This window comes from Pleurodeles waltl, chromosome 7 (genome assembly GCF_031143425.1).
Source record: "Pleurodeles waltl isolate 20211129_DDA chromosome 7, aPleWal1.hap1.20221129, whole genome shotgun sequence".
Classification (NCBI taxonomy): domain Eukaryota; kingdom Metazoa; phylum Chordata; class Amphibia; order Caudata; family Salamandridae; genus Pleurodeles; species Pleurodeles waltl.
In genome coordinates, this window is record NC_090446.1 from 178,443,532 (window position 1) to 178,464,633 (window position 21,102).

The following is a 21,102-nucleotide window of genomic DNA, read 5'->3' on the forward strand; positions in this document are numbered from 1 at the left end:
ATTGTGTAATCATAAGAATGTTTTTTTTTCACTCATGAAGATCTCAAAATATGTGACTTCAGGATGTGTGTTGTACAAACCCTTCTTCTGTGTTTGATTTAATAAACCAGAATGTTGCTGATGTATGGTATAAACCCAGTGCACACAACAACTGACCCGCCCCTTAGTTCACTGTTGGTATTGTTGTCAGAGTATGGTGGTGAAGAATGAACATTTCTAAATTCATGTTTAAAAAATATCACTTCAAACAAAAATGCTTCTCAATGCACTGATATAATCTGATGTATTAAGGTAAAACGATTCTCCATGTTAATGATATACACATTTTGAATTCTGAACAACTTTTGCAGCAAGATGTCTTTAAAAATAAAGGTGTTGTGCAGGACTCAATAGTTAACCTGTCTTTCTTTAGCTTAAATTAACCATAAAAAAATGGTTGCCTATTTATATAAGATCTGTTTTATGCTGTCATGAGTCCAGTCCAGTGCCCTTGTTGATAAGGGGACCGACTGCATGTAAAGGTCAGGAGGGCCACATGCGGCACCCAGGCTGTATTTTGGGTATCACTTTTCTAAATAATAGCAACAAAAAAGGGACTGTGAAAACACCGTACCTGTCGCAGAGGTCTCACAAAGTCGCCCATATTGAAACAAATAAGCAAACTTAAGACAAAGATCAGAAAAATATCACAATTCAGGTGAAAAAATTGCTGTGTCTATAAATCATGTCCAACAACAGAAACTCCTTCACGATTTCCATCATCATGTATAATGCCACTGGAGTACCATAATTATCTAAGTTAACAATATTACAAAAAAAATAGTGGAAGGAGATTTTCATGAAATATGCATGGATCGGGGTAAGAAGGAAATTAAATGGTATGGTTACCTATTCAAGAGTCCCACAGTATTGCCCAAGTGGGCTTAGTCAATATCCCTGACATAATTAATATAATAACATAGAATGCAAATCAAAATAATAATAACAGAAGATACCAGATGGTACCAGGAATAAAGGATGGAAGTAGAAATTCTGAACAAATAGGTACTTTTAACGTTTTACCTCACAATCATTGTAGTCATACACATTTTACATTATCTAAACCTTTTTGACATCCCAAGTGCTAATATTTATTCATTTATGAAGAGCATAGGTCAACCTTTCTATAGGAAGAGTGTTTTTTTGTTTTGCTAATAACTTTGGCTCCCTTTCGCAAATCTTCATAAAACTTTCCCAAAATAATTCACTAGAATTTGGTCCCCCACCCTGCTTTGATTATGACCTTACTGATTGCATCACTCATGACATGTTCAATGACATCACTGATGACATCACTGATAACTTTTCAAATGGACATGGTGGGTACACATGTTCTAGTTAGATCAGTAAACTATAAATGATGAATTTCAGTGTTTTTCATTTTGAAATGTTATATTTGAACAACCATTTTCACCTAACTGTTATGTCACTTTAGCCATTGTTTTTGTCAGTGAATGCATTAACACACACATATATTTTCAAGGTACATGGTTGTGATTTATAGAATTGTACCTCTGCATTTACCTATATATACTAACCTTCACGATATTTTGGTGATCAATATTTTTGGACTTCAGTGTTTTTATATTGATATCCTGACATACAAACCTGGGAAGTCCTATTGAAGCCAATGTGAGGCTTGGAGTGAAGCAAAGCAATTTTCATCGCAAACTCTTTAAAAATGTTCTCTTCACTTTAGGAGATCCCTTGAGGTTATTCATGGGCATCCTTCAAAAATGCATGCAAGCTCTCACTCTTACAGAACAAGACAGCTATCTGCGTCTTTAGCATACATGGCAATATTTTAAAACTAGAAAGTGGGAGATTTTGAAAAAAATCATGGAACTGTATTTTCCCAATTGACTTACATTGAAGCAGAGGCAATTTTATGACAAGACCGGAGGCTCTATTATGCGTTCTTTTCATGCTTTAATTATAACAGCAGCAGTCAAGAAACTACAACTCCCAAGAAGGCTAGGCGTAGACTAACCAATGGGAGCAGAACAATAACTAAAACTAGACCAATAGGAACGGGCCATAAACCATAGAGAGCACCCTTGACTGCAAGCAGTCCTCTTTTCTTGCTGCTCACAGTCAAGATAAGTACTCTCTCTTGCTCTTCTCGATATTTAATGGTCTGCACATATTGTTTTGGTGTTTATTTATCTTTCTTGTGCATATATCATGTTGTTTTCATCTTGGGGGAGTAATTTGCCTAGTTGCCTGCCGCTTCGCGGCCGTTCTATCCCGTTCTTTACCCTTTTTCTAGCCCCCCCCTGAGCTCCAACCGTCGTGGTCCCGCGCGCTGCAACGAGCGTTCGATCGCGCTCTTTCCTCGTTTTTACTCAGCGCGTTCTTCGCGTGCCGCTTGAGGAATCTTACCGACTCCCGGTGGGGGCAGCTCTTCTCGGTTTTGTCTCCGGCCGCGTGAATCAGTGGCCAGCCTCCTGCTTACACCCTTGCGCGTCTCCAGCAATGCGCTTGGTGTAACACGCAACCGCTCCTCAGCGGCTCTTCGTTTCTCTTCGTTTCCTCATATGCGTCTAGTCCCCGCCCAGGGGAGGAGCCATATTTCAGCTCTCGGAGCGTGTTGCTCCATTTAACCCTTCAATACCCTTTCTTTGGGGCTTTTGCTCACAGCACTCGTTTCGGCTTGTTTATTTGGTGTTTGCCCATTAACTCCTTTTTTATTATGGATTTGGGGAGTTCCCCTTCAAGGTCTGCCTCTGAAGAGGATGAGGGATCCTTTACACAGGATCTTAATAAGTTTATCCAGTCCTCTGTCAAACATGCTATGAAGGCTTCTATGGACAAAATGTCAAAAAATATTGAAAACTCTGTTATGTCCATGGTGTCCAAATCTATGGCCCATTCTGCGGGGGAAAGCAGAAAACGAAAACTATCCTCTTCTAAACTGAGTAAAGGCGCACAAACAGGAAGTGAGGTTGCCTCACACCAGACTGAGGACTTGGTTCCTCCCAGGCCTCCTTCTAAGGAGGGGATTCCTACCAAAAATACGGCATCACAATCCAAATGCAAAGCAAAATCAAAACATATCACTGCGCCAAAAAAGATTGTGATCTCAAAAATTTTGGACACAGATGACGAGGACATGGATGATTTATCTCAGTCCGATAACCCTGATGATGCTTTTTCCCCTTCCTCCCCTTCCCCTAAACGTAGAAAAATTTTGGTTGGTGACCCCTCTACTAGTGTTGTCGACTCGGAGGGTGTTCCCATGTTCGACCCATCTCTCATACACCACCCGAATTCGACGGAATGGCTCCCTTTGGACCATGTAGGGGATTACATCGCTTCCCGCTTACGTCTTCCTCTCGATAAACAGACGAGATCCAAGTTAAAATCTGAATGCCCCAGACCGTCGCTAAATTCCAATATTACTGCAACCCCAATCATTGATGACTCTCTTATTACTTTCTTTACCAAATTTGGTAAGGATCCTCGTAAAGGAGTGGACAGGGCCTGGACCATGTGTCAGGACAAGCTCCTGGACGTGGTAGGTCCTCTGGCAAGAATTTTCGATCTAGCCGAATCAGCCAGGTTAGAGGACTCGACTATTGATCCCTTGGATCTTTCCCTTTGGATTCAAAGAGCCTTTTGTTTCTTGGGCAATGCGAACTCTGCTATTATTCATGAAAGGCGTAAGGGCCTTCTGCTCAAAATGGATCCCAAGTTAGCCAACTTCGCCACTCGAGACCCTGGCATTCAGGCCGACGGGAAACTCTTCGGTGACAATTTCATCAAAGACATCAGTCGTTTTGTGTCAACATTCTCTTCATTGGACAAAGCCCAACAAAATCTCAAAAAGGTTTTTAACCAACGTGTTTTTTCCCGGGCCGGTAGAGGTAGGAGCCGCTTTACCGGCCGCACATACAGGAACCAAGGCTCTAGAGGATCCGCCAATTCCTCCTTCAACACATATTACCACGAGTTCAAACCTCAATTTTATCCGCAACGACCTAGAGGTTTCCGCAACCGTGGTCAACGTTTCTCCAGATCGCCCATTAATCCAGGTAAGCCAACCTTCTGGCCCTCCCGTGGGAGGGCGTCTTCGTTTCTTTCTTCAGAAATGGAAGTCAATCTCAACAGACCCTTGGGTTCTTTCCACTGTTCAGGGATACCAGATCGAACTCCTTTCTCCTCCCGTCCAACTCTGTCTTCCTCCTTTTCCAAAGTTTTCTCTAGAAATGTCCTCTCTAATTTCTTCAGAGATCCAATCTCTCTTAGAAAAAGGCGCCATTCACCTTTGTTCTCCAGACCCATCCGGATTCATCAGCTCCATTTTTCTCGTTCACAAAAAGAACAAAAAGTTAAGGCCGGTTATCAACCTGAGATCGTTCAACCAATTTGTAATCTATCGACACTTCAAGATGGAAACCATTATCCATCTCAGGGACATTTTGCTCCAATTCGATTGGCTAGTCAGATTAGACTTACAGGATGCATACCTGACCATTCCTATTCATCCTTCACACAGGAACTTTCTGCAATTCCTTTGGAGCTCAAAAACTTATCATTTTTCCTCTCTCCCGTTTGGTCTCTCCTCCGCTCCCTGGTGCTTCACCAAACTTTTGAAACCGGTCGTCTCCTTCCTTCGCTCCCTAGGCATCAGGCTCATTATCTACCTCGACGACATTCTGATCATGCACCAGAGCAAATCTTCTTTGCTGACCCATCTCCAGATAACATCCACGCTCCTCTCAGATCTTGGTTTTCTGATAAACCACGAAAAGTCAGTTCTTCTGCCTTGTCAACAAATAGAATTTCTGGGCTTCCAAATAGATTCCGTTTCGGCGGCTCTTTTCCTTCCCCGTTCCAAAGTTTCCGCAATAAAAAAGGAACTAATCTTAACTCTCCAAAAAGATACTATTTCTCTCAGGGCCCTCGCAAGGGTAGTCGGCCTTCTCTCGTCCTCTATCCAGGCCATCTTCCCAGGACCCCTCCACTATCGCACTCTCCAGCGTCTAAAAATCCTTCATCTTCGTCGAGGTCTGGCCTTTTCCGACCTCGTCTCGCTGGATCAGGAATCCCAGATGGAAATTCAATGGTGGATATCCCATTTAGAGGCTTGGAACGGCAGATCCATCTTCCCCTCTGTGCCCGATCTTGTGTTAGAATCAGATGCAAGTCTCACGGGTTGGGGCGCCCGCTGTGGTTCAATATCGACTGGCGGTATATGGTCCGCAGAGGAGTCCAGATTGCACATAAACTGTTTAGAGCTTCTTGCAGGCTCCTTTGCGATCCAAAGCTTCACAAAAAACAGGGCACGATGCTCCATTCTGCTCCGTATGGACAACATATCAGCTGTGCTTTACATCAACCATTTAGGGGGCACCAGATCCAGACCCCTGGCCCTACTAGCCAAGAGCCTCTGGGAATTTTGCCTGTCCCACAAATTTTCCCTTGTAGCAGAATATCTTCCGGGTTCACTGAATTCCAATGCAGACTGGCATTCCCGCCATCTCTCGGATTCCAGCGATTGGAAATTACATCAGTCAGTCTTTTATCAGATAGAACGCAAATGGGGTCCTTTTCTCGTAGACCTCTTTGTGTCCAGACTCAACACCCAGCTTCCTCTCTTTTTCAGTTGGCGCCCGGACCCTCTAGCGTTGGCTACGGACGCCTTCCTACAAGACTGGTCCGGATCCCTCAATTATGCCTTCCCTCCCTTTATCCTCATCAACAGAGTCCTGAACCAAGTCAGACGTCAGAAAGCTTCCATCGTCCTGTTGGCCCCCTTTTGGCAATCTCAAGTTTGGTTCCCTCCCCTTCTCGAGCTCACAGTGGATTTTCCCATCTTACTCCCGACTTTTCCGTCCCTTATTCAAGATCCTTTCGGTCGCCCTCACAGACTGATCCTCGACCATTCTCTAACTATTTCAGCCTGGCTCATTTCCGGTCTGCCCGGCAGACCCATTCTATTTCGGCAGAAGCTTCAGAATTCATTAATAACGCATGGGCACCCGGTACCAGGCGAGCCTATAAATCAGCCTGGGCTCTTTGGGCAGGCTGGTGTCTGGGAAAATGTTCCAATCCCTTTTCAGCAGATCTGAACCTAATTATTAATTTCCTAGCCGCACAGGCGAGCCTAGGTAAGTCCTATCGCACTATAAACCTTTACAGATCAGCTATATCCATGAACCACTCAAATATTGATGGCAACCCGGTTGGGTCCCATCCTTTGATATGTTGTCTTCTCAAAGGAGTCAAACTCTCCAAACCCCCCCTCTGCCAAGTACTCTCATATCTGGGACGTATCCCTCGTGTTAAATCTTTTCCTTTCCTGGCCAGATAATCCAAGTCTTTCTCTTAAGATGCTCTCCGCCAAGCTTACTATGTTACTTTGTTTAATTTCTATTAAAAGGACCTCGGACGTTAGGTCCTTAGATGTATCTGCCCGGCAATTCTTACCTTCTGGGGTCCTATTTCACATTTCCAAACGTACCAAAACTAATTTACATTCTGTTTTCTATCCTTTCTTTCCTGATAAACCAAAGTTATGTGTGGGTCTTTGTTTAAAAGAATATGAAAATAGAACTGCTGTCCTGAGAAAGTCCTCTTCCAATCAATTACTGATCTCCTTTCGAAAACCTCATGGTCCAGTGACTTCGGCAACTCTGGCCCGCTGGATTAAAATGATTATGTCCCTGGCTGGTATTGATATTTCTGTGTTTGGAGCACACTCCTCCAGAGGGGCTATGGCATCCAAAGCTTTCGCACTTGGGTCCAGTTTAGAGGACATTCTCAGGTCAGCAGATTGGTCAAACGATAATGTTTTCAGAACTTTCTATTGTAAACCTGTTAGAACTGCTGCTTCCCTAGTTATTGACAAGCTTTAAACGCACATAATAGAGCCTCCGGTCTTGTCATAAAATGTAGATTTTCCTAGTAATTTATGACGGAAAGTCTTAATTTTATTAAAGACACGGAGGCGAATATTATCCCACCACAGTACTTCTATTAATTGTACTTTTTCTTTCCCTCCCAGCGACTCCAGCGTTGCCTCCAGCTTCCGGATAACGCCGCCAGCTCAATCAGTTCCTTCTTCATGAAGAGACCGCTGGAGGCGTCATCGCAACCGGTCCAGGATCAGTTTCCTCATCCAGCATCCTTTCGGCTCATCACCTTGCTGCAAGACTTTTGCTCCATTTCGTTAGCTTTTGCAATAATTGGTCTTATTTACCCTTTGTTTACTGACTCTATTTGACTTGCTCGTTCAAGAAAAGAGGGCTGCTTGCAGTCAAGGGTGCTCTCTATGGTTTATGGCCCGTTCCTATTGGTCTAGTTTTAGTTATTGTTCTGCTCCCATTGGTTAGTCTACGCCTAGCCTTCTTGGGAGTTGTAGTTTCTTGACTGCTGCTGTTATAATTAAAGCATGAAAAGAACGCATAATATTCGCCTCCGTGTCTTTAATAAAATTAAGACTTTCCGTCATAAATTACTAGGAAAATCTACATTTTATGCGGGAGACAGCTAAAATAAAGAATTTTTCCACTTAAAAAATCTTGAGTCTCTTCTCAATTGAGTCTATTGGCAAGTATGCTTTAGGTTAGATCCAGGAAAGATGTTCAACCAACACTGAAATCCCTCTATCGGTTCTGGCTCACGACGAGCTATGACCCTTGCACCCTGTTTAAGGTTCCTTGATGCATATCACCTTCTGGAGCATGAACCTGGGCTGGTTATCCAAACATGATACTCTATACACCTTTACATTCTCTCGCAACTAGTATTCCAAAGTTTCCATGCTACCATCATAAACCATACTAAGGTTTGGGGCAGTTTCATGGCAGTACAAGGACCGCTGCCTTAGAACACTCTTCTATCCACTAGTGGTGTAAATGTCACACCAGTGGCGTAAGGGTCACACCAGTGGCATAAGTGTAATTAACGCAGCAGATCGAATGACATGATGGCCCAATGCTGTGATGGTAGGGCACCGGCGGGCCAGCAGCAGACATATTCCTTGCTAGCGTACTGCACCATTACAACCAGCCTTTGCCTCCCCACAACCAGCGCTTCAGTCCATTTGGAGCTGTTAGGAACAGACTTCAGAACATGCTGTTCTCATCATATCCAGGGGCTCAGCCTTCCAGTGATTATTGACGTATTTTGCAATGCATAAAAAAGCCAAGGGGATATTTCTTTCCATGCACTACAGCCCATGACACACTGGCTATGCTGCTGCTGAGAACATGGAAGTTAGAAGCTGGACATCCATCAGCCTTGATGCATTTAATGGCAGATAATTTTAGTAATTTGATGCTGTTTTGAAGCAACATGCAGCGTGCTATACTATAAAGTGGTTTAACAGCAAACCCGCATATTACCACCATAACAATGGGGGATGGAGTAGCAAGAACATAAACATTATGGCAACCGTGTACCTCTATGCTCGAGCTCTTACATGAACTGGAAGCCTCTGGACAAGTGTCTGGCTTTAAAGTAAAGATACAAATTCAGAAGTCCTGAACCTCACTGTTTCATCCAGAGACAGATCCCCATCAGAACAACCCTTCCCATTCCCATGAGCCATCCAGTGAGTGCAATACGTAGGCCTCAAATTCTGCCCCTCACTGGCCAAGGCAGCAGAGTGAAATCACCCCAGCTTGCTGACCCCAGCCTGCTCAGAAATACTGGCCTGGAGATCTGGGGTCTCTCCTGGATGGAGAAAATGGTAGCATTCAAAATTAAACTCTTCCCTCAGATCCTCAACATCATGCAAAGCTGCCCCTCCAGCCACTATTTAGCCAAGCTCCAGCAACTGGTCACAAGCTTTATATGGTAAGGTTAAAGACTGCCAATGGTGAGAAAAGAGCATTCTTAGCCGCTTTAGATGGAGGCCTGGCCAGCAGCCTCTTCCTTGTAGTACAGCTATGAAACATAGTGGAATAGAACAGGACCCTCACAGAAAAACACTGGTGCTTCCTCCGTCAGTCATTGGCTGGGATCCACATATGGAAATTGCCTTGGCTTCCCAAGAAGCACAGGCCCCCTGGGTCTCTGTTTCTCCTCTGGTGAGAGCAATGGTGGAAGCCTGGAACAAGGCACAAGTCAAAATAGGGCTCGCCGCACACCCATATTCGCCATCCCCGGCAGCCCCAAATTCTCATCGGCACATACGGGTGAGGTCTTCCAAACATGACAAGACACCAACTGCAAGACAGTAAGTGATCTGTTCGATTGCACTTGGCCTTCTGACCTTCACACAACTGCAAGCATACTATAGCCTGCCGGACCAGGCCCATGGAGATATACAACTATCAAGCACTGGATCACCCGGCCACACATGCGATCGCACACCAGCAGAAAAAATGACATACTTTGAGAAATGGATAATCCCCTGCACAGAGGATAAGTGACTACTATCCAACATCTACATATGTCTGAACACATCATCCGCACCAACCAAATCCTCTACACAAAACAGGCGGGAACTGGAATTGGAGCTCCTTTTAACATCCAAAGAATTGGTCAGACATCCTCCCTAGAACCCACACCTCTCCCCCCAGCACATGTGGCTGAAAACTCAATGCAAAAAAGCACACCAGTCCTACACCCTGCTACGATAGTAACATGGTAATCAGGCACTTCTGACAAAAGCTTGTGGTCTTCTGAAGGGTCCAGCACTCTCACCCACCTCCTCCGGCAAAGCCCCAAGTTGAACCGATACTAGGATGATGGTTTAAAAAATATTGATGAAGTTTTTAACACCTTACTCCCACGCCTCTCCAGTTATATTGTGTTGGTCCTACCCAAAGCGCTGATCTACCCCTTAGGATCTCACAGACAAAAGCTATGACACTTGCCCTACGTGCCGCATAACAGGCGATCCTAGCTAATTTGGGTACAGATAAAACACCAGCCCACTCAGACTGGGTGCATACATTGTGGGATCTGGGTAGAATGGAAAAGCTAACAGTGTCCCTGGAGAATACCCTACCCCAATTCAACAAAACATGGGTGCCATTTGTGTGATTCCTGGCTCGAGTTCAGAGAACTAACTTCCCTTGTATCTACCAGTCCTTCGGCTCAATACTTATGAGGAGTTGATTACCATATAAGGACTATGGCTGATCTCGGTCGCCATCGCTATTGGATGGCCCCACTCTAAGCTTTGGACTCACTCTTCCCAGAGACACACCTGTGCCGGTTTATAAGTCCCGCTAACACCCACCCCCCCAGTCTCAGTTCACCACTCCGGCCCTTGTCACAGCCGTCTACTCCCCTGCCCCTCCCCCGACCTCCAGTTTCCTCTCTCACTGGCCTGTTGTTGGATGTATGTAGCTGAGTGTTACTGTGAAAAAGAAAATAACAATAAAAAGTTTGAATCATAAAGTGGTTTAACAAAACACAACACAGGTCAGCGACCACCAAGAGCATGACAACCACATACGAATGTGGGCTTCTTAAAGGGGACATGTGATCACCGCAGCCTCCAGTTCACCACCACGACACCTAGAGGTGTAAAGTGTGAAGTGGAAGATGAACCGACACAGCAGGTGGATGACACTTGTGTGACCGGGTCAGGTGCTGACAGCTCAAGAGCCAACAATGAAGGCCGGTGGGGGCCGGTGGGGGCCGGTGGGGGTCTCTCCCAGGAGTGGAACGTTCCAAACTCTTTCCCACACAGCAAGGGGAGGTGGAAACACCGGTTTCCCCACACACAGATCAGGGTGAGCATCGAGGGAAATAGAGGGACATGCCAAAGTACCTATCAAAACATTACAGTGGAATATTAGGGGACGGCTCGCCTTGCTAGAAGCAAAAATGCTCTGGGTCCTGAAAAAACTGTGAAATTCAAAACACTGCACCTGGCCTTCTCTGGATCAGCCCCGAAATCACCTCCCTCTCACCCCCTAGGAAAGTGCTCCATCTCACTGGCAAACAGGAATTCAAAAACACTTGCCAGAAGCGGGATTATTAAACTAGCCCGCGCTGGCCCTGTGAAGCTGACGCGCACCTCGCATCTCTGTGCTCGAGGTGCATTGTTCTCAGTTTCAATATAACCAGTAAATACTCAGGTGATCGTGCCCGGTGCCAAGATTCAGATCCTTTCTATGTGAGGTTTGCATAACTGTAACTTATATCTACTCCTCGCGTACTACTTTAGCTATTTCTAAATGTATACCCTCGCAGCCACCTGTATCTATATCCACCCGTGAAGCGATCCTGGCTTATTTCAGTGTAATGTTACTTACCAATAGTTATAAATATCTTTTTGTAGACACATCTTGTGATCCTCTACTTCTGCAAAGAGAGGTTCTCTCTGTTTTTGAAGGGCAGTAATCCTTTAATTGCTTCGGGATGTTTCTGGCTAGCGCCAGTAACACTATGGTCAGAATTCTGAGTTTTATGGAATTTACAGCATCATTTATTATCAGGCACAATAAAGTCCTCATCCTTCATTCAATTTGGGAAGGTCGAACCTCCTGGACTTTAAAAGAGGAAAAGAGTACATTGTCACATCACATGCACGTTTTGACGCAATGAGTACCAAAATCAGCATTTTATTGCTTCAAAACTTAGAATACCTGCAACGTGTTGCATCTGATAAATTTCAAGCCCTGAGGTGTCTGATTTTATTGGCTGTGATAACTTGCACATTTCCTCCAACTCATTGAAAATCAGGACCTACGTGCTCTGCACTGTAGCGATTTGTTATGAAACTGCTTTTGAAAACATGCAAATAAATAAAATAAAACCTACTCAGGCCCTGAATCCAAGTGAAGGTGGTATTTATCACACCTCATACAGAATGATGACCCTGGATACTTTATTTATGGTGGCAATAGATAGCACCTACTGTAAGTTTTTTGGGAATAGCCTGATGATTTTGGTGTTTAAAGCACAAAAATCTGCATGGTTTGGTAAATACCGTACACATTTCCCCTGTTAAGTTTCAGCAGGTTTGACCTGCTGAGATTTAATGAAGGTTGAGGTATTTAACGTATACCACAGTTATAACTCCCAACTCGTAATTCTGACACGTGCCCAAACAAGGGTTTCTACACAAGTCAGAATACACCGACCCAGTCTTAATCAGGGCCTCAGAGTCCAGGTTGGGATCATTGGAAATGTATTGCAGAACATTGAATATCCTACGAAGCCACAAAAATGGCCGATTGCGCCCTATGTAAGTATCAAATAATAAGTATAAAAATGTGGTAAAATAAATCAGGTGTCAGGGATCAATCCATCCTCAATCACTTAGTAACCGTGAACGCAGTTGACATGGGATCCTGTGATTCCTCATCAAGTCTGGCAGGATGCGGCCTTCAAGCAGCCAGACTGCTATAGCATCTTCTTCACCAGACGACTTTCTGTTGACATAGTGCTAAGTAACTTATAAACCAGGGTGTAGCCTGCAGAGAAACCACAGACACTCCCCGCAGAGGTCTCCACTGTCGGATGTATGATGGAACAATGCATATGTATATCACGCATGCCTTTACAACAATGGTCTCAGCAACGAACGCATCTTTACCACACATGCCTTTACAACAAATTTAATTGTAAAAGCAGGTTTGATAAAGGAACATGCGTGGGATTTCTTCCCTGCCCTGCTCCATTACACCTGATACCATACTTCATCCCGCCCAAGCCCTTAAAACTGGCTCCTCCACCACTGCCCTGAGCCTTACACCCCCCCCGACCAGAGCCCTAAAAGTAACCCTGCCCAGTCCTAAAAACTACCCTGACCACCCTGCCCTACCCTGAACCCTAAAACCTACCTCGCCCTATTCTAAAAACGACCCTGTCCCCGTGCCTCTGGCCTGAACCCTAAAACCTATCCCGCCCTGTGCTAAAAGCTACCCTAACCACTGCCCCTGCCCTGTACCCTAAAACCTACCCCTCACCTGAAAACTACCCGAGCCCCAGCCCTGGACCCTAAAACTTACCCCACCCTGTCCTAAAAACGACCCCTACCTGTACGCTAAAACCTACCCCACACTGTCCTAAAAACTATTGCGACACCCCACCCCCACCCTGAACTCTAAAACCAATCCCACCCTGTCCTAAAACCTACCATCACCCCCTGCCCTGAACCCTAAATCCTACCCCACACTGTCCTAAAGATTACCCTGACCCCCACGCCCAGCCCGAACCCTAAAACCCACCCCACCCTCTCCTAACAACTACACTGACCCCCTGTCCACACCCATAACCCTAAAACCTCCCCCGCCCTGTCCTAAAAACTACCCACCCCACCCTGTACCCTAAAACATACCCCTCCCTGTCCTAAACCCTCAAACCCTGACTCCAGCCCTGAAGCCTAAAACCTACCCTGCCCTGTCCTAAAAAATACCCACACGCCCCACCCACGCTCTGAACCCTAAAATCTAACCCACCCTCTCCTAAAAACGACTCCGACCCCCTTCCCTGAGTCCTAAATCCAACCTGACCTGTCCTAAAAACTACCCCAACCCTCCACCCCTGCCCTGAACCCTAAAATCGACTCCACCCTGTCCTAAAAAGCCCCCATTCCTCTGCCCCGCCCTGTACCCTAAAACCTACCCCTGTCCTAAAAACTACCCTGACCTCCCCCTGTCCTAAAAACTACCCTGACCCCTCCGCCCCTGCCCTGAACCCAAAAACCTACCCCACCCTGTCCTAAAAACTACCCGACCCCCGTACCCTAAAATGCACTCTGCCTTGTCCTAAAAACTACCCGACCCCCCCCCTCCCTGTCCTCAAAATAACACCAACCTCCCCCACAAACCTGGCCCCACTTACCTCTCTCTCCTCTGCTCTCTGCTCCTGGTAGGACCATCCAGACACCTAGATCGCTTTCTCTGCTGTTACCACGCATATGCATATTAAACGCATGCACGGCAAATGCATGGGTAGTAAACGCGTATGCGTGGGAATGGCAGTGTGGTCAATGGATAGCATTGCATTGACTGCATTTGTAAGTGATGTTTCCCCAACTGTCAAGTAATGAAAGGCTAATGGTTGACACTGCAGGATGATCACTGATCTGTCGGCAGTCTTTGCGGAGGGGCCAAGTGTTTATGTCCACTGAACGCGAACTGTGTGCGGAGCAGGTCTGATACACTGGGCAATGTGAGCAGCTCCCTTTTCTGGGAAGGACTTCAGGCTCCAGTGCTCTCAGTCCAGCACCGTTAACAACCATTAGATCAATATCTGAAAATATCCCAAGTGCCTAGAGGCCACGCATTTTGCAGAGTGTGATATACTTGAAAAAGCATTCACTCCCTCACAGGTGAGGCTGATCCAGCAGCTCGCCCTGCTTTCTGAGTCTACATGATGGCAGCGAGGGCCTGTCGGGGTCTTGCTTTGCCTTCAAATATAGTAGGGTTTGTTCAGGCTCAGAAAAGCGGGTCACAGCTCTTGCCAACTACGGAGATTGAGTCTAGCCGAGAAAGTGAACAGTGGCCCAACCAATAGTCAATGATGTTTATAGGGAAGCAACACATCTATGTCGACCACAAGGTAAACGTTCAAGAAAGTAACACAATCTGAAGGTAGTGCAGCAACTATGGGGGCTAGGTCACCCCGAGTATCAACTGGGGGAGACGTAGAATTCAAATGAACAGGAAGAGGTCTGTCGGGAGCACTCCTTGTAGAACTGCTGGTACAGCTAAGTCTGATTGTCTAGAGTATAGTTCACAGTGGGTACTGCGGCCTTAGTGTTCTCAAAGAAGCAATCCTTATGAAACTTTATGGTGGTTTTATGTGATCTATTTCTATAAGATTGAACAACTAGGCAGCCAACACTTGTTTCGCTCGGACTAGCAATATGACCTGGAGCTTTTTCAAGTCATAAATCTCAGGACCTTCGAAAGTCATTCGAAAACCAGGCCCAAGTCTGTAATCAGTGTGTAGTCACTTTGTATCAAGACAAACACAAATATGTCTACCACTCAAACAAAAACATGTTTGCACTTAGATTCTGTCTAATAAATTGTATCCACTAAAGTCTCAGGGCACATTTTGTAAGAACCCTGGGTGAAAAAGAGCTGCATTCCAACAGCTAGATATTGCACATCCTCATATTTACAATGCATCTTGCACACATGGTTCAACTGGCCTATCGGGCAATCTCACAATGCCCCAGTGGCTGGCCTGAAGGCTCAGAGCGTGAGCCGTGTTTTTGGTTGTTTATGGGCCTGGTCTGGTGGTACGCTTATGTTTTCTCAGTTTGTACCACAAACAGTGCTTTCAGCAGCACTAATGCATGCAGTCTTGTCTTTACAAGTTCAAGACTGTCTTGATTAGCCAATGTGGGGCAGTTTTCTAGCGATCTAATTCACGTACGCGTGACACTTTTATTTTAGTGCTTGGGCCTATTTTTTGTTCAAGTCCAACCCTGCTTGCGCTAATAAGGTCAGTGGCCAAGCACACGCAAATAACACCATGCTCAAATGATGTTAAATGTGATTTTATGTTGTCCCATGGTGCAAAGTCTATCATGCGGCATCTTGCGCATATCCTCGTGGCATATCCTTGATTTCAAATGTCGTTGCGGGAGTCTGCCCAAGTGTAAATCACCTTAGATGTACATATTTTAGGATGGTTGACATACTACGCATAGAAAAATCCAGCAACGGCAACCATTTTGACTTTTGCCAATTGTTTGCACCTGTTTTCATTGGATGGTGGTATTCTAGTCAACTCTAGTTGCACTACTTTGTATAACTTTAGCAGAGATAGGTTTGCAGTGACTCAAATGGAGTGTTCTGTAGTTTCTGTCCTGGAAAATCTACTTTGAATCTATTATCTGTAGATTCACGCTTCATGCTACAATAGACTCATGGAGACTTTGGGGGCAAAAAAAAGATTGTGTGCAAAAGTTGATAGACTCCAATCTATGCACAAAAGTTGAATGGATTTTTTATGTCACTTTGCTTTGCTTTTGTCACACAACTATACATCAGCACATACTGCCTCTGAGCGGCACCGAATCAGAACATAACATCCTACAGCCATAGGGTGTAGAAGGCAATGGTGTCAAAGGCTACAACGTCTGAGGGTACCAGCATCGCATGGCAAGAGCAGCCAATGGACATAGCATGCCATTCACACAACCTCTAATAAAGAAAACACCCTGTGTAGGATACAACAATAAAGAGCAGAATCTCCTTACCATTCACCTTTCTTATAGGTTTCCACTTCTGAGCTCCCTGCAGGTAAAAATAACAAATATATACCCAATCCTGAGGGACCTGCTGAGGCTCCACCTAGATGCCTTTAAAATAGAATCGATTGCCCATAAAGTTTTAATACCTAGCTAGTTGAATATCAAACTCCATATCTTAGAAGGTGAGAGAAGGCCCAGAGGGAAACACTGCCTCCTACTCGAGATTTTAAAAACCAAAAATGCAAAGGTGCTGGACAAGCTTTTTCTCGCATGTAGCTCAGCGCATAAGACTTAAAGCCAGACATTTCATATACACTTAAATTTCAAAATGTTCATAACCCATCTAGAAATTTACGTTACTCCTAGGTACTTAATACAAAAGTCCAGTGAACTCCATTTGTATACTGTTACTGCACTACTTTTATGCCTATTTGTATCTACAGTCTCTGTACATCAAGTGATCAACCAATAAAGGCTCTCAGCCTAGTATTAAAGGCTGCAGTTAACAAAACACCAAAATACCTATTGGATCTTTTGCATTACATCAGCCTACCGCACTACTTCGGACCAGGCAAGGTCATTTGTTGCGTCTTCCCAAATGAAGTTTAGAGAAATATGGACAAATCATTAGAGTGGCTTGATCAAAATTCTGTATCAGGTGAACACAGCAGATTATACCATATGTGACAGCAAACCTTTTAGCCACATGTATGTTTAGGATCCAAAAGTCATTGATGGCACTCTTCTGATATTGGTGAGATACTCCTGACTTTTGGGACCTCTCTCACCACCTCTCTGGGGTTTCTCCACTCTCCAGCAAGTAAGACTAACTCTTAACTTATATAGGGAAAGGGGTGATGTATCACCATCTGAGGCACATCTTCTGAGTCTCACATCACTTAAGTGGAGGACAAATGTATGATTACAGCAGTCCAAGGTCCTAATGTCTGGTGGGAAGATTAATCCGATGTCTTCAGCCAAGTGCGCTGAGAGACACGTCATCCTGGGATTGTCATATGGTGGGGACGGTTTATAATTGGAAAAGAAAGAGGATTAAGGAAAGGTGTGCCATAAGCACTGTTGTCAGCAGAGACACTACCAGTAACGCAGACGGGGTAGAGGGCATGTCATCCAGGATGTTAATAACTTGTGATAATTGCTGAGTGACACCCTCGATGGCATGCAACAATGTCATCTGCCCCACCAAGAGGTTTTTCTGCTTGCACAATGGGGGCAGCGTGAGAGCTACTAGGGCAGAGTAGTCCCTTTACAGACTTTACATGCTGGCTTTGTACAGGGTGGACAATAGGAAGGGTGGTAGCAGTGGAAGTGGTGGTGGTGTCCACAGGAACAGATGCTGTGGCCTGTGTGGATTCAGCCACCACAAGTTGCTTGCAGGAGTTGAAGGTCTCAGAATCAGATCTTGGCCAGCCCCCTTACCCTCATTTCCGGAGAGGCCCTCGTTGTCAGTGGTTTCACCTTCTGACTCTCATTGGCTTTCATGCAGGTCTCCTGAAGTTTGGCCAACATCTTCCTTGCATGCTCCAGAGGAAGATGAAAACAGACATATGCAAGAGGGCCAACAGTATCACACATCAAAGAAGTCCAAACAATAAACATTTCAACTAACTAATATGAAGAAAGGCCACAGGCTGAGACATCATAAAGGGCCATATTTTGATTGTGACAGACCAATCGCTCCATCACAAATTTAATGATCATTCTGTCTGCCTTATTAAAAGTGCATTAAATTTTCTAGCACTGGTTGTATGGTGGATGCCATATCTGTTACCTTTGACTACACATCTGCAAATCTCAATATCTATTAATTAATTAATTTTAAGTAATGCTATCAATTCCTTAGTATGCACAATATCTACAGTTGTAGGGGACACCCTGTCACAAATGTGACAAACTTTTTGCCTACCACATTACAAACCAGATATGCTTTAATGCAGTAGGAAAAGGGTGGATAGGTGAATGTTTTTGAATGACTATCCTTTCTGCCCAAATAAACATCAGGCTTAAGTTAGTATCTTTTAGTCAGCAGCATCGTGAAATTAATAAACTTCATTTCCAACTTATTTTTCTTACGGACTGTCCCTATTCTTCCCCATATTGTGTTTATAGGCATGTTTTGTATGTTTTCATGCATTATTGATGTGTCATTCTCCCTTACTGGGTGTTTGGATGTATTACACTTTTTACTTAAAATACATATATCACAAACCACTATAGATATACCCACTGAGATGACAATAATTAGAATATTTTGTTATGAATTGCGTATTGTATATGTATACTAAATTACTTGCAAACCTTAAATTCTAAGAGAAATATTTATGTTTTCATTAGATAACAATGTTACTTTTTAATAATTTTATGAGAAAAGCTTGTTACACTCATTTTTTCATTATTGTGTTATTTATGGCATAATAATCATAGAATTCAGATTTTCTTACAATAAGTTAACTTGTAGTTTGAATGAGAAATTAACAATAAGCCATAAGTCCTTTTCCAGACAATAGTTCACAATCAAATGGGAAATGTGTAGACATAAGGTGGATAAAGTGACAAGTTGAGATGTTCACAATAGGACATCAGTTTTTGCATCTTTTGGTGGTAGGTTCTTTGGTATTCTTTGGTGTTATCCTCAACTGCTCCAGATGAACAGTCCAACCTACAGGTCAATGAGGAGAGGTGGTGACAGGTGGCTCCATGTGCAACACTGCCAAACTTTCAGTGGAGCTGCCAGCTGTAGTTATTTCTTGAATGGAGCTGGCAGTGGATGAGGCTTAACCATGGAAAGTGGTGGCTGAGTGAATCACAGCTGTAGACAATTACTTGAAAGATCCTGTTTAACCTCAGAATGTAAAGCATGGACACTTGGGTGATGCTCCAGGAGATCATTTTGGGCCTTCTGGCTCTCAGTCTGGGCTCTCATGAGAACGGTCTGGACTCCTAGAAGTTCAATAATTTGCCCCAGCTGTTCCCCCTACATGTAGCTGCAGCCACCGGGGTCTTATAGTGTTGACCTTGGTGACTGCAGTCTGAATCTCCACTACCGTAGCAGGATCTGCTCCCATGACGTTGAATGGGTGGCCAGAGGTGTTTTGTGTCCTGACTGATCAGCAGATGTTATGTTATGGCTGTGTTTGTCACAAGAGTCAGAGGAGACTTTTTCGAGCACTGATGTTCACACAGTCCCGATGGGCCAAGCTGGTACTGAAGATCACCTTCATCAGCAGGATTACTGATCCCACTGAAGACTTGTGATCTTCTTTTCTCAGGCAGGGAGGCCAACTAGTTGAGGTTGATAACTCCGATCTTGACCCTGAATAAAATAAAACATTTTGCAATGAAAGATGATAACAATTTAAAGAAAATGATTTATTCTACAACCCCTTCAAACACTTGTAAATCCATACTAGTAATGCTGAACAATCCTAGCCTTCTTAGGGAGGTTAGTGAGGACATATAGCAGACTATGATTTGATCCTTGAAGGCATAGTCTGTTTAAAAAATGTGGATTCACAATGATTCATTTTGAAAAGCAACAGTCCTATATTATATGATTCTAATGTTGACACACATTTTAACATAATTCTTCTTATGAGTGACATAAATGCATCACTGTATTTCCATTAGGATGAAGAATAACCCATTGTTGTGTGTTTTGTTTTCAAATAGAAATTAACAACTATCCCGCGCATCAGGACTACCTCATCTTGTCAATTTGTGTTTGCGGTTGGACCTCCATAATGGACTGAGGACTGACGAGTTTCACAACAGAACCTGCGTGGACTTTTAGCTAGGTTCCTTTCTACCAGGACGATTTACCATGTTATTTTCAGCAGCAAATGAATTTATTTACTTAAGAAATTGGTATTCACTTTGCCATTTTGATAATATGCTCTTCACTTATTCTCAATTGCCTTGAGAAAGCCCCAGACCAGTGCGTCGAGTAGGGGCGAAACGCATGTTGGCTGTTTTCTTTTTTACTACACTTCCTTCTGGCAAAATTCACAGAAAAACTGAAAGAATAAAGATTTATTTTTTTGTTTAACCCGACTTTCACTCTACACTGGGATCCCAATTAAAGTGTCACTCTGTCTCATTAATTAGACTGGGCAATGTGCATGTGCCCTAATGCTGATTTTCCACTATACTGTTATAGGACTATTATAGAACGATGTTCTATACTGTTAGAAGCCATTTTCTTTTCTGCCGCATCTTGTGTAGTTTAGAATGTTCATAGGCAACTGTTGACTGCCTGGGACAGTACAGCGCTAACCCTTCGCCGGACCTCTGACTGCCTGGAGTGAAGAATCAATTCTTCCTCACGAAATAGTCTTCCTTCAATTATTATTCTGTGACATATATTTGTTACAGTAACGTCAATGGTTCAGGATATGAAAGGCAGAAGAAAAAAACAGCAGTCTCAGACATGACAGCCTTCCTGCATGGGAAGATACCACAGTTTAGGATTTGAGCCTGGTATACTAAGGGCCATATGTACGAACACATTTTCCCATAGACACAGAATGGGTAAAACGGTTTGCTACATCTGGCCCTAAGTGTTTACAAGTTGCAAACTATTAGCAAATTGGTTTAAGGCTGCTAACATTGCAATATACCAGGCTTTGCCAATCCAAGATAAACAAAAATAGCACACTGTTCTGAATAGTTAGCCAATCCTAAACTTGTGACAGAAAATATAAATTCCAAAGTAGCAATTTCCAAATGACTTAAACATTCGCACATTTTGAAAAGTCACAAAGCATATATAGTTTACCATTAAACTGAAGCATGCTGTAACCAGGTGCACAATAGAAAGAGTCACACAAAATAAAATCTAAACTTTCATATTGCAGTAGTATTTGCTATGTCAAGAAGAATGTACATCCCAGGACCAGAACAGAGGAGGGGCAGGAAAA